Here is a 13,781-nt window from a genome sequence, read left to right as displayed (position 1 = left end):
GCTGCTGCTGCTGCTGCAGGTGCAGCTGCAGTTGCTGCTGCTGCTGCTGCAGTTGCTGCTGCTGCTGCTGCAGTTGCTGCTGCTGCTGCTGCAGTTGCTGCTGCTGCTGCTGCTGCAGTTGCTGCTGCTGCAGTTGCTGCTGCTGCTGCAGTTGCTGCTGCTGCAGTTGCTGCTGCTGCTGCTGCAGTTGCTGCTGCTGCTGCTGCAGTTGCTGCTGCTGCAGTTGCTGCTGCTGCTGCAGTTGCTGCTGCTGCTGCAGTTGCTGCTGCTGCTGCAGTTGCTGCTGCTGCTGCAGTTGCTGCTGCTGCTGCTGCTGCTGCAGTTGCTGCTGCTGCTGCAGGTGCTGCTGCTGCTGCAGGTGCTGCTGCAGTTGCTGCTGCTGCTGCTGCAGTTGCTGCTGCTGCTGCTGCTGCAGTTGCTGCTGCTGCTGCAGTTGCTGCTGCTGCTGCAGTTGCTGCTGCTGCTGCTGCAGTTGCTGCTGCTGCAGTTGCTGCTGCAGTTGCTGCTGCTGCAGTTGCTGCTGCTGCTGCTGCAGTTGCTGCTGCTGCAGTTGCTGCTGCTGCTGCAGTTGCTGCTGCTGCAGTTGCTGCTGCTGCTGCAGTTGCTGCTGCTGCTGCAGGTGCAGCTGCAGTTGCTGCTGCTGCTGCAGTTGCTGCTGCTGCTGCAGTTGCTGCTGCTGCTGCTGCAGTTGCTGCTGCTGCTGCAGTTGCTGCTGCTGCAGTTGCTGCTGCTGCTGCAGTTGCTGCTGCTGCTGCTGCAGTTGCTGCTGCTGCTGCTGCAGTTGCTGCTGCTGCAGTTGCTGCTGCTGCTGCAGTTGCTGCTGCTGCTGCAGTTGCTGCTGCTGCTGCAGTTGCTGCTGCTGCTGCTGCAGTTGCTGCTGCTGCTGCAGTTGCTGCTGCTGCTGCAGTTGCTGCTGCAGCTGCAGTTGCTGCTGCTGCTGCAGTTGCTGCTGCTGCTGCAGTTGCTGCTGCTGCAGTTGCTGCTGCTGCTGCTGCAGTTGCTGCTGCTGCAGTTGCTGCTGCTGCTGCAGTTGCTGCTGCTGCAGTTGCTGCTGCTGCTGCAGTTGCTGCTGCTGCAGTTGCTGCTGCTGCTGCAGTTGCTGCTGCTGCAGTTGCTGCTGCTGCAGGTGCAGCTGCAGTTGCTGCTGCTGCTGCAGTTGCTGCTGCTGCTGCTGCTGCAGTTGCTGCTGCTGCTGCAGTTGCTGCTGCTGCTGCAGTTGCTGCTGCTGCTGCAGGTGCTGCTGCAGTTGCTGCTGCTGCTGCAGTTGCTGCTGCTGCTGCAGTTGCTGCTGCTGCTGCAGTTGCTGCTGCTGCTGCTGCAGGTGCAGCTGCAGTTGCTGCTGCTGCTGCAGTTGCTGCTGCTGTTGCTGCTGCTGCTGCTGCTGCAGTTGCTGCTGCTGCTGCAGTTGCTGCTGCTGCTGCTGCAGTTGCTGCTGCTGCTGCAGTTGCTGCTGCTGCTGCAGTTGCTGCTGCTGCTGCTGCAGTTGCTGCTGCTGCTGCAGTTGCTGCTGCTGCAGTTGCTGCTGCTGCTGCAGTTGCTGCTGCTGCTGCAGTTGCTGCTGCTGCTGCTGCAGTTGCTGCTGCTGCTGCTGCAGTTGCTGCTGCTGCAGTTGCTGCTGCTGCTGCTGCAGTTGCTGCTGCAGCTGCAGTTGCTGCTGCAGCTGCAGTTGCTGCTGCAGCTGCAGTTGCTGCTGCTGCTGCAGTTGCTGCTGCTGCTGCAGTTGCTGCTGCTGCTGCAGTTGCTGCTGCTGCTGCAGTTGCTGCTGCTGCTGCTGCAGTTGCTGCTGCTGCAGTTGCTGCTGCTGCTGCAGTTGCTGCTGCTGCAGTTGCTGCTGCAGTTGCTGCTGCTGCTGCAGTTGCTGCTGCTGCTGCAGTTGCTGCTGCTGCTGCAGTTGCTGCTGCTGCTGCAGGTGCAGCTGCAGTTGCTGCTGCTGCTGCAGTTGCTGCTGCTGCTGCTGCAGTTGCTGCTGCTGCTGCTGCTGCAGTTGCTGCTGCTGCAGTTGCTGCTGCTGCAGTTGCTGCTGCTGCTGCAGTTGCTGCTGCTGCTGCTGCAGTTGCTGCTGCTGCAGTTGCTGCTGCTGCTGCAGTTGCTGCTGCTGCTGCAGTTGCTGCTGCTGCTGCAGTTGCTGCTGCTGCTGCAGTTGCTGCTGCTGCTGCAGTTGCTGCTGCTGCTGCAGTTGCTGCTGCAGCTGCAGTTGCTGCTGCAGCTGCAGTTGCTGCTGCAGCTGCAGTTGCTGCTGCTGCTGCAGTTGCTGCTGCAGCTGCAGTTGCTGCTGCTGCTGCAGTTGCTGCTGCTGCTGCAGTTGCTGCTGCTGCTGCAGTTGCTGCTGCTGCAGTTGCTGCTGCTGCTGCTGCAGTTGCTGCTGCTGCAGTTGCTGCTGCTGCTGCAGTTGCTGCTGCTGCTGCTGCTGCAGTTGCTGCTGCTGCTGCAGTTGCTGCTGCTGCTGCAGTTGCTGCTGCTGCTGCAGTTGCTGCTGCTGCTGCAGTTGCTGCTGCTGCTGCTGCTGCAGTTGCTGCTGCTGCTGCAGTTGCTGCTGCTGCTGCAGTTGCTGCTGCTGCTGCAGTTGCTGCTGCTGCAGTTTCTGCTGCTGCATCGGCACTGAATCGGAAAAAAAACCCGATGACGTACACGCATGCACGTCATCGCAACGGGAAAGGGGTTCAAATGCGCCCATCGGCCGCTGAGAGGGTTGAACGTTTTGCACTCTGTCGGATAACGTCGAGGGTGTGATGTGTTAAGTAGCTTCAACTTGAGGTATTTTCTCACTCTCCGATGGCCACAGCAACTGCAGCATCCAAGGTAGAAGCCATGCGGTGTCAGGAGTCTAAACTAAACCCGAAGGTCCCGCAGAGCTGCTAAGCAGTAGCTCTTTTTTAAATCCTTTATGTTAAGTTCGCTTGCTTGCTTACGACCGTGCAAATCTTTCGGTCGTTTTTTAACCCACTTCCCGTGATCCAATCGAGCTGATATTTTGCACACAGACTCGTTGTGCGTGACAATTAATGTTCGTGAAAATTTTTTCCAAAATGTTACACTTTTTAGGATTTTTTTTAATTAAAATAGAACTCATTCATGGCTTTGGATGAACGTCACAGTGTAGGAGCCCAGAGCGTGACACCTCCACAGGCCCTGGCGGAGTAGCACAGTTGGTAGTGCCCTCGCTTCCCATGCCAAAGGTCGCGGGATCGATCCCCGCGTCCTCCACAGGCGAATATATTTTTAAATCCGTTATATTAAGTTCACTTACTTGCTTGCTTGCACGCTTACGACCGTGCAAATCTTTCGGTCGTTTTTTAACCCACTTCCCGTGATCCAATCGAGCTGACATTTTGCACACAGACTCGTTGTGCGTGACAATTAATGTTCGTGAAAATTTTTTTCCAAAATTTTACACTTTTTAGGAAAAAAACAATTATCAACATGAATAAAACAGAGGGGACGAAAGGGGAAAAACATATCTTTTTTTATTGTGAGTTTATTTAAGAAGTCTGTACATAACCCAGGTTTTCATCATGCTACATGTAGCCCCAGTGGCCTAATGGATAAGGCACTGGCCTCCTAAGCCAGGGATTGTGGGTTCGAGTCCCACCTGTGGTTGCTGAGAAAAAGCTGTTCATTTTGTAAAACCTCTTCAGAAAGGTTCAATTTTGACTTAAAACTTTCGCGACGTTTCGATCGCAACACCAGAGGTCTTCTTCTCTCCGCCTGATGAAGACCGTTTGTGTTGCGATCGAAACGTAGTGGGTTTTTTGCTTTTATTTGATTTTAATTTATTTTTATTTTACCGAAAGAACCAAGAATAAGCTTTTTTCAACTCGTAACTCTTAAGAAATAAGTGTTAATTTTTCACGTTACGCGGTAATAAAAAAAAAGGTCTAGAGTTCTTTTATTTTTTGATTTAAAACTTTCGTGACTGCAGTGATTCATCTTCTTGGTTCTTTCGGTAAAGTCACGTAGAAGGGAAATAATGAAATAATAAAAATAAAACAATAAAATAATTATCCTCAGGTGAAGACCAGGTATGTCTCCCCGACAGACCTGTTCTTCACCTGAGGACGGCTGCTTGCGTTGTGGCCGAAACGTCGTGAGAATTATTTTATTATGTTTTATTTTTATTATTTTATTATTTCCCTTCTACGTGACTTTACCGAAAGAACCAAAAAGAGGGTCTAGAGTTCTGTTTACGTGGCGGGTTGGAGGGCACATTTCTACATTTCCGCGATTTTGGTCGCGAAAGCCTACTGCGTGTTCAACTAAATTACAACTCGAAATAAAAACTCGGATTTTCAATCTCCTCGAGTCCTGATGCGAGCTTGTAGATTGTTACGGGGAGTCGTGAGCCACCACAATTGCACACAGACACACACAACAACAACAACCACCATTCACCACTAAGTGGCCGTGACGTCACCACGACGCTTGTGCCAGGCTACGTGCACCTTGAGGCTGCCACGTGAAGTGTCGAACGCCCGCTGGCAGGAAGTCACGGGGCAGACCCAGCAGGTGCCACGGGTCTACTGACTGAGATGACTGAGACACAAACACACACAGTGACACACACACACACAACAACAACAACCGCCATTCGCCACTAAGTGGCGATGACGTCACCACGACGCTTGTGCCAGGCTACGTGCACCTTGAGGCTGCCACGTGAAGTGTCGAACGCCTGCTAGCAGGAGGTCACGGGGCAGACCCAGCAGGTCCCACGGGTCGACTGACTGATGACTGAGACACACACACACACAACAACAACAACCGCCATTCGCCACTAAGTGGCGATGACGTCACCACGACGCTTGTGCCAGGCTACGTGCACCTTGAGGCTGCCACGTGAAGTGTCGAACGCCTGCTGGCAGGAGGTCACGGGGCAGACCCAGCAGGTGCCACGGGTCGACTGACCGAGATGCACACAGACACACACAGAGACAGACAAAGATCCCCCGTGTAGCCTGTAACAGACTGTCGGGGAAAGTGCTGTTAGCGAGCACCTATCAAGGCCGGCACTGTGGCACACGAGGGGGTGGGTGGCCATAGTCACGTGTGTGGTTATTCCGATCCTTTATTCCTTGTCCATAAATGACGTCACGCGATTTTGGACGATTTTTGACCCCCCCCCCCCTCAAATGACGTCACAAAGCTCTGCCCCCCCCAAAAAAAAATTCAACATGCTTCAAATCGCTTTAAACTATTGTCATTGTAGTGCGTATTTAATGTGGCGCTGCACTCTGATGTTGTAGGAGAAAACATTTATTTTAAAAGGAGGCGTTGGAAAGCTGAAATTTAACATAAAATTAACTTGAAAATATTCTACGTCTAACTAAAACTGCAGATGTTCAGAATATTATCTTATAATTATTAAATATTACAAGTAATTATAACTATGAAAACAATTCTTGAAACTTTGTAGTAGAACGAAGCAAAATTGAGAGTACAATTATAACAATCACAGATTCATTCCACAGAATGAAAAGCCCTGGTAGAATCATTAAAATCAAAATGTTTAATAGCAATCATTCAAAATTATTCTTTGGTTCTTTCGGTTAAGTCACGTCTAAAGATAAAATAATAAATTTAATTAAAAATTGTTTTTAATTATTTTATCTTTAGACGTGACTTAACCGAAAGAACCAAATCATAATTCCTGCAGTCACGAAAGCTCCAAAATTAAAATCATTCAAAATGTTTACAAAATGTTTGCTTCTCCATTCTCCCGTGGAGAAGCAAAATGCTCATTCATGGAATAAATAAAAGGTGACCTTAGTAAATTTAAATGATCAAATAGTTAATAATGAAAATTGATCACAATTTGTGTTATAACAATTCAATTGTTTATATTAAAAGTTGCGCATTTTGATGTGACGTCACATTTCTCAAACCCCCCCTCCCCTCTCTAACCCCCCTCCCTCTCTCTGCGTCCGCCCTCCTCTGTCTATTTAAGGCCACCCCACAGAGACGATCACCCCTCTCTGTTACCTGTGTTGCTCTCTCTATGTATGTATCTTGGTGATATCTGTCTGCTAATATGTCTGTCTATAGTTTTTTCTGGTTAGATTTTATGTCGCTATTTCATTATACCTGATGATGATTGCTTGTGTTGCAATCGAAACGTCGTATTCTATTATTTAATTTAATTTATTATTTTATCTTTAGACGTCACTTAACCGAAAGAACCAAAGAATAATTCCTGCAGTCACGAAAGTTCTAAAATTAAAAATTAAGATTACCCCCTCCCCTCGTCACACATCGTCACAAATGTCTGACCCCCCCCCACCCACCCCCTAGGTGCGTGACGTCATTTATGGACGGCCCCAAAGTGTAGCGCAGATTTGCCAGCAAGCTCTTTGTGGATGAACAGGTCCCAATGATGGTGATGAGCTCATAACAGTGGACACAACCCTCAGCTATGACGTCATCGCGCTGGTTGCAAATGCGCCCTCCCAGTCCCGTGACGTCACGTCATTGGCGCCTCCTGTGACGTCACCGCGCGGAGCAAAACGTTGAGCCGCAACGCGATGACGTCACCACGCAAATCTCGCGCCGTCACGGGAGGTGACGTCACTGACCTATGACGTCACCCCTCCCCTCCGCTCGCCCGTCCATCGCGCGCGAAGGTTCTGGCGCGAACCTGCGTGTGACGTCATCACGTCGCAAAACCGGCGTCATTGCGTCACCACGCGCTGGGTTACGCGGCCTGTCGGTGACGTCACCACGCACACTGCGCGCGCTGGGTGGGCCGACCGATGACCCTAACGGTGACTTTAATATCGGCGATTGGTTTGTAGGACGGGGGGCGGGGCGAGCGTGGTGACGTCACCACGCTGAAGAGAGGCGGAACGAGGTCGGGGGGGTGAACGTGGTGACGTAACCACGTTGAAGAGAGAGAGGCGGGGCGAGGTAGAGGGGGAGGGGCGATTAAGCGTGGTGACGTCACCACGCTGAAGAGAGGCGGGGCGAGTTCGAAGGGAGGGAGGGGGGCGATTAAGCGTGATGACGTCACCACGCTCACCCCCCCTACCTCGCCCCCCACCTCTCCACAGCGTGCTGACGTCACCACGCTCAGACCACGCCCCCTCCCCCTCGTCCCCTATATAAGCGCGGAGCCCACGAGGCGATCCCCCTCACTGAAGGCGGCCGTGCCTCACACAGCATGGCCGACGACATTAGCTAGCGGGTCCTCTCACCCAGCCACTAACCAATAGCCACTACAGCAGCTACAGCTACAGCAGCGGCTACAGCGGCTACAGCGGCGGCGGCTACAGCGACTTTACAAAGGGGGGCGACCACAGCAGCAGCAGAGGAGGTGGAGGAGGAGGTGGAAGGCCTGGGTGGAGCGGGCCTTCATCAACACGAGGAGGTGGTGATGATGGGGGTGGATTACCTCAGACCGTGATTTCGTGTGCGCGGGATTTTTATTTTTTTGTTTGATAATCGTCGCAATTCGTCGCAATTTGTCGTTCTCCGGTCGTCGTCGTCGTGAAATTACCTCAGAGAAAAAAAAATCGCTGGTTTCGTGAGGGAAGAGGTCAATCGATTAGGGGCACCCCCCCCTGAACTGCGCGGTTCACGCGGTGGTGGTGGCAAGGCGACATCCACAACAACAACACAACTACACCACTCTACCACCACTACCACTATACCACCACCACCCACTGCACCACTACCACTATACCACCACTACACCACCACAACAACTACACCACCACTACACCACCACTACACCACCACCACTACACCACCACTACTCCACTACTCCACTACACCACCACTACTACACCACCACCACTACTACACCACCACCACTACTACACCACCACCACTACTACACCACCACCACTACTACACCACCACCACAACAACTACACCACACCACCACTACACCACCACCACTACACCACCACTACACCACCACCACACTACACCGTCACAGGTATTTGTAGTTTAATCTGAATAGTTAATATCCAGGGCAGAGACCCGTCAATGGGCGACAGTTAAAGCACCACTACCACCATCATCATCAACAACAATAATTATTTATATTGCTAGCAGCGATAGTGTAGAGACGGCGACCATTCACGATCATACGCAACCGGCATAAATTCTAGATTTGAAGCTTTCGTGACTGCAATGATTCATATTCTCAGGTTTTTTCGGTAAAGTCACGTAGGTTAAAACATTAAAATTAATGAAAGTAAAATAAAACAAAACAAAATAAAATTCACGACGTTTCGGAGGCAACACAAGTCTCCGTCATCAGGTGGGACCGTCACAGCCGAATTAGCTGCATCAAGTGAAGCAATGATTCAAGATGTAATCCCTTATAAGCAAGTTGAAGGGAGGTGGAGAGGGGGGGAAGGGAGAGCTTATCAGGCTGTGGTAGCCAATGAATGGAAACGTATCGGGAGGGCACTGCGTGCAGTCTTTGATCACCGCTCCTCCTCCCTCCCGATACGTTTCCATTCATTGGCTACCACAGCCTGATAAGCTCTCCCTTCCCCCCCTCTCCACCTCCCTTCAACTTGCTTATAAGGGATTACATCTTGAATCATTGCTTCACTTGATGCAGCTAATTCGGCTGTGACGGTCCCACCTGATGACGGAGACTTGTGTTGCCTCCGAAACGTCGTGAATTTTATTTTGTTTTGTTTTATTTTACTTTCATTAATTTTAATGTTTTAACCTACGTGACTTTACCGAAAAAACCTGAGAATAGCAACCGGCATACACAACACACACGCACACACAACACACAGCGCACACACAGCGCGCACAGCACGCACACAGCGCGCACACAGCGCGCACAGCACGCACACAGTGCGCACACAGCGCGCACACAGTGCGCACACAGCACGCACAGCACACATACAGCACGCACACAGCACGCACACAGTGCGCACGCACACAGCGCGCACACAGCGCGCACACAGCACGCACACCACACACAGCACACATACAGCACGCACACAGCGCGCACACACAGTGCGCACGCACACAGTGCGCACGCACACAGCGCACACACAGCGCGCACACAGCACAAGTACAGCACACAGCGCACACACACAGCGCGCACACACACAGCACGCACAGCGCGCACACAGCACGCACACAGCGCGCACACACACAGCGCACGCACACAGCGCGCACACACACAGCACGCACAGCGCGCACACAGCACGCACACAGCGCGCACACACACAGCGCACGCACACAGCGCGCACACACACAGCACGCACAGCGCGCACACAGCACGCACACAGCGCGCACACACACAGCGCACGCACACAGCGCGCACACAGCACACACAGCGCACACACACAGCACACACAGCGCGCACACAGCGCACGCACACAGCGCACACACACAGCGCGCACACACAGCGCACACACACAGCGCACACACAGCGCACACACACAGCACGCACACACAGCACGCACACAGCGCGCACACACAGCGCACACACACAGCGCACACACAGCGCACACACACAGCGCACACACACAGCACGCACACAGCGCGCACACAGCGCACACACAGCGCACACACACCACACACAGCACAACACACCCACACACACCGCACAACACACACACAGCGCACACAGCACACACACAGCGCACACACACAGCACACACAGCACACAGCACACACAGCGCGCGCACACACACAACACACACACAGCGCACACACACAGCGCACACACACAGCGCACACACACAGCGCACACACACACAGCACACACAGCACACACACACAGCACACACACACAGCACACACACACAGCACACACAGCGCACACACACAGCACACACACAGCACACACAGCACACACACACAGCACACACACACAAGCGCGCACACAGCAGAGATAACGCGGCGATTTCAATTTGAAAGTTGCGAAGCGAACGTTCAGGCGACGTTCGTATACAACGCTACGCAGCTCTTTAAAGTTGCCATTGAGTCCCCCCCCCCGCTCCGTTCCACTGACGACGCATTCATTCGGCGGAATAACTTAAACATGTAGCCAGTTTCGATGTGAAGCTTTCGTGACTGCAGGGATTCATCTTCTTGGTTCTTTCGGTAAAGTCGCGTAGAAGGGAAATAATAATAAGTGAAGCATAATAAAAAATAATAATAAATGAAGCATAATAAAAATATTTTACAAATTTTATTATGATTTAAAGCTTTCGTGACTGCAGGGATTCATCTTGGTTCTTTCGGTAAAGTCACGTAGAAGTGAAAAAATAAAATAATAAAAATAAAACATAATAAAATACAATTCTCACGACAGACCTGGTCTTCACCTGAGGACGGCTGCTTGCGTTGTGGCCGAAACGTCGTGAGAATTATTTTATTATGTTTTATTTTTATTATTTTATTATTTCCCTTCTACGTGACTTTACCGAAAGAACCAAGAAGTTGTAGCCAGTTACTTGGCAAACTAATCAGTGCTACACCACAAGATGTGAGGCGTTGGGTTTTGTATATTAATTTGCATTTAGCGAAGCGTCTGATTCTAAAAAATCCCATTAACAATGGAATTGGCGTTCCTACAGATCATTATCCTACTACTACTAGCCGATAGTAATCCTACAAATAATCTTCATCATCATCCTACACTCTATAGGAGTACTCCTACAAATCATCATCCTACTACTATATAGGAGTAATCCTACAAATCATCCTACTACTACACTATAGGAGTAATCCTACAAATCATCCTACTCTATAGGAGTAATCCTACAAATCATCATACACTATAGGATTACTCTTACAAATCCTACTGCTAAACTCTATAGGAGTGATCCTACAAATCATCTACTGCTACACACTATAGGAGTAATCTTACAAATCATCCTACTACTCTATAGGAGTGATCCTACAAATCATCCTATTGCTACACTCTATAGGAGTAATCCTATAAATCATCCTACTACACTTTATAGGACTAATCCTACAAATCATCCTACACTCTAGGAGTAATCCTACAAATCATCTTACGCTCTATAGGAGTAATCCTACAAATTATTCTACTACTACACTCTATAGGAGTAATCCTACAAATCATCCTACACTCCATAGGAGTAACCCTACAAATCATCCTACTACTACACTATAGGATTACGCCTACAAATCATCCTACACTCTATAGGATTACTCCTACAAATCATCCTACTACTCTATTGGATTACTCCTACAAATCATCATACAGCTACACTCTATAGGAGTAATCCTACAAATTATTCTACTACTACACTCTATAGGAGTAATCCTACAAATCATCCTACACTCTATAGGAGTAATCCTACAAATCATCCTACTACTACACTATAGGATTACGCCTACAAATCATCCTACACTCTATAGGATTACTCCTACAAATCATCCTACTACTCTATTGGATTACTCCTACAAATCATCATACAGCTACACTCTATAGGAGTAATCCTACAAATAATCCTACTACTCTATAGGAGTAATCCTACAAATCATCCTACTACTACACTCTATAGGAGTAATCCTACAAATAATCCTACACTCTATAGGAGTAATCCTACAAATCATCCTACTGCTACACTCTATAGGAGTAATCTTAAAAATCATCCTACTACTCTATAGGAGTAATCCTACAAATCATCCTACTCTATAGGAGTAATCCTACAAATCATCATACACTCTATAGGATTACTCTTACAAATCCTACTGCTAAACTCTATAGGAGTGATCCTACAAATCATCTACTGCTACACTCTATAGGAGTGATCCTACAAATCATCCTACTACTCTATAGGAGTAATCCAACAAATCATCCTTCTACTCTATAGGATTACTCCTACAAATCACCCTACTACTACACTCTATAGGAGTAATCCTACTAATTGTTTCAGGGGTCTCCATGGCGGATCGATATCCAAGGTTTCATTTGCACACGAAAACATCCAATTGATTAGTTTTTTTTACAATTCAATTATCGTTTTGTTTTATACAATTCTATTATTTAAGCAATTCTAGTTTGTTTTTTACAATTGTATTATAGTATTTTTTTACAAATCTATTAAAGATAGTTTTTTTTACAAATCTATTAAAGATAGTTTTTTTTACAAATCTGTTATAGATAGTCTTTACAATTCTATTATAGTTATTTTTTTTTACAATTATAGTATAGATAGTTTTTTTACAATTTTATTATAGTTGGCTTTTGTACAATTATATTATAGATAGTTTTTTTACAATTCTATTTAATTGTTTTTTTCACAGTACTGTTGTTGTTTTTTTACAATTCTATCATAGTAGTTCTCTTTTTACAATTCTACATTTCACAGGGTACTCATTTAAAAATTCGACATCCACATTGTCCCACCCACCACCACCTTCAATGATTTAAAGAGGCCTTTAACAACAACAATAACAACAACAACCTTATAGTTGGATACCCGCGTATACGGCCTGCAATAACATCGCTGCGTTAAGCCTGCCGTTGCCAACATTTGATGCCCCATTACACACATTTATATAGTTTGTTGTGCAAAATTTTACCTGTTTTAACATTCGATCGCCCGAAACTGATTTTTGTTTCTCTCGTTCTCCCGACAGTGATTCAAGTCCCCCCCCCCCCCCCCCCCCCGACATTAGTGAGTTCCCGGTGCCACCACCAAAGTTTGTCGATTCAAGAGTTTAAGAGAGTGGGGAAAACTCTGAAGGCTTTCCCGGGGTTGCCCGGCTTAATTGTCGACACCATCATAGGTTGACGATCAACGTCGTCGTCGGCAGCAGTAACATCGGCTGCAATCGGCAAGCGAAAAAAAAACCAATCATAGGCAGCTGAAGCATCATCATTGGCATTGTAAACTGCAGCAGCCAGGAGCATTAACATCGGCAACTGAATACCACCAATATCACCACCACCATCAATATCAACGTAAAAATTAGTGCGCTATCAGTAAGGCATCGCACCAATAGCACCTATAGCACCGTCATCACAGCACCAGCAATACCACTGTTATCACCATCATCAATACCATTGGTAGGGCATCACCAGCACCACCACCGCCATCAATCGATACCATCGGTAGGACATCACCAACAATACCACCATCATCATCACCATCATCAACAACGACATCGGTAGGACATCACCAACAATACCACCATCATCATCACCATCATCAACAATACCATCGGTAGGACATCACCAATAATACCACCATCATCACCACCACCATCATCAACAACGCCATCGGTAGAGTATCAGTAGGACATCACCAGCAATACCACCACCATCATCACCACCATCATCAACAACACCATCGGAAGGGCATCAGTAGGACATCACCAGCAATACCACCATCACCACCATCATCAACGCCATCGGTAGGACATCACCAGCAATACCACCGCCATCATCACCATGCAGGAACATCACGAGGTTAGCCCCGCTCCCCCCGCTCCCACGCCCTCCCATAACCATCACGCGGGAGGAGGAGGAGGAGGTGGTGATGGTGATGGAGGAGGAGGTGGAGCTGATGGCAGCCACTTCTTCGAGGGGACCGAGAAGCTCCTGGAAATCTGGTTCAGCGGAGACTCGGAGAGCGGAGACCTGAGACAGATCCCCAGGTGAGACGCGGAGGGAGACACGGGGGGAGGGAGACACGGGGGGAGGGAGACACGGGGGGAGGGAGACACGGGGGGAGGGAGACACGGGGGGAGGGAGACGCGGGGAGGGAGACGCGGGGAGGGAGACGCGAGGAGGGAGACGAGGGGAGGGAGACGCGAGGAGGGAGACG

The 13,781-nt window shown here is 49.2% G+C and overlaps 1 long non-coding RNA gene and 1 other non-coding gene across 2 annotated transcripts; both read left to right on the top strand.

Annotated features, from left to right (window-relative positions):
- The first annotated feature begins 3,524 nt into the window (after window positions 1-3,524).
- On the top strand, window positions 3,525-3,597 carry TRNAR-CCU (transfer RNA arginine (anticodon CCU)). Its single transcript has one exon. It is a non-coding gene; the product is annotated as a tRNA-Arg (tRNA).
- A 3,520-nt stretch (window positions 3,598-7,117) lies between these two features.
- Window positions 7,118-13,406, top strand: LOC144735453 (uncharacterized). Its single transcript, XR_013588617.1, has 2 exons — window positions 7,118-7,357; window positions 12,592-13,406. It is a non-coding gene; the product is annotated as an uncharacterized LOC144735453 (long non-coding RNA).
- Window positions 13,407-13,781: the final 375 nt, after the last annotated feature.

The sequence above is a fragment of the Lampetra planeri genome, chromosome 55, assembly GCF_965212315.1.
Source record: "Lampetra planeri chromosome 55, kcLamPlan1.2.h2, whole genome shotgun sequence".
NCBI classification, from domain to species: Eukaryota; Metazoa; Chordata; class Hyperoartia; order Petromyzontiformes; family Petromyzontidae; genus Lampetra; species Lampetra planeri.
This window is presented reverse-complemented; position numbering and strand designations above follow the sequence as displayed.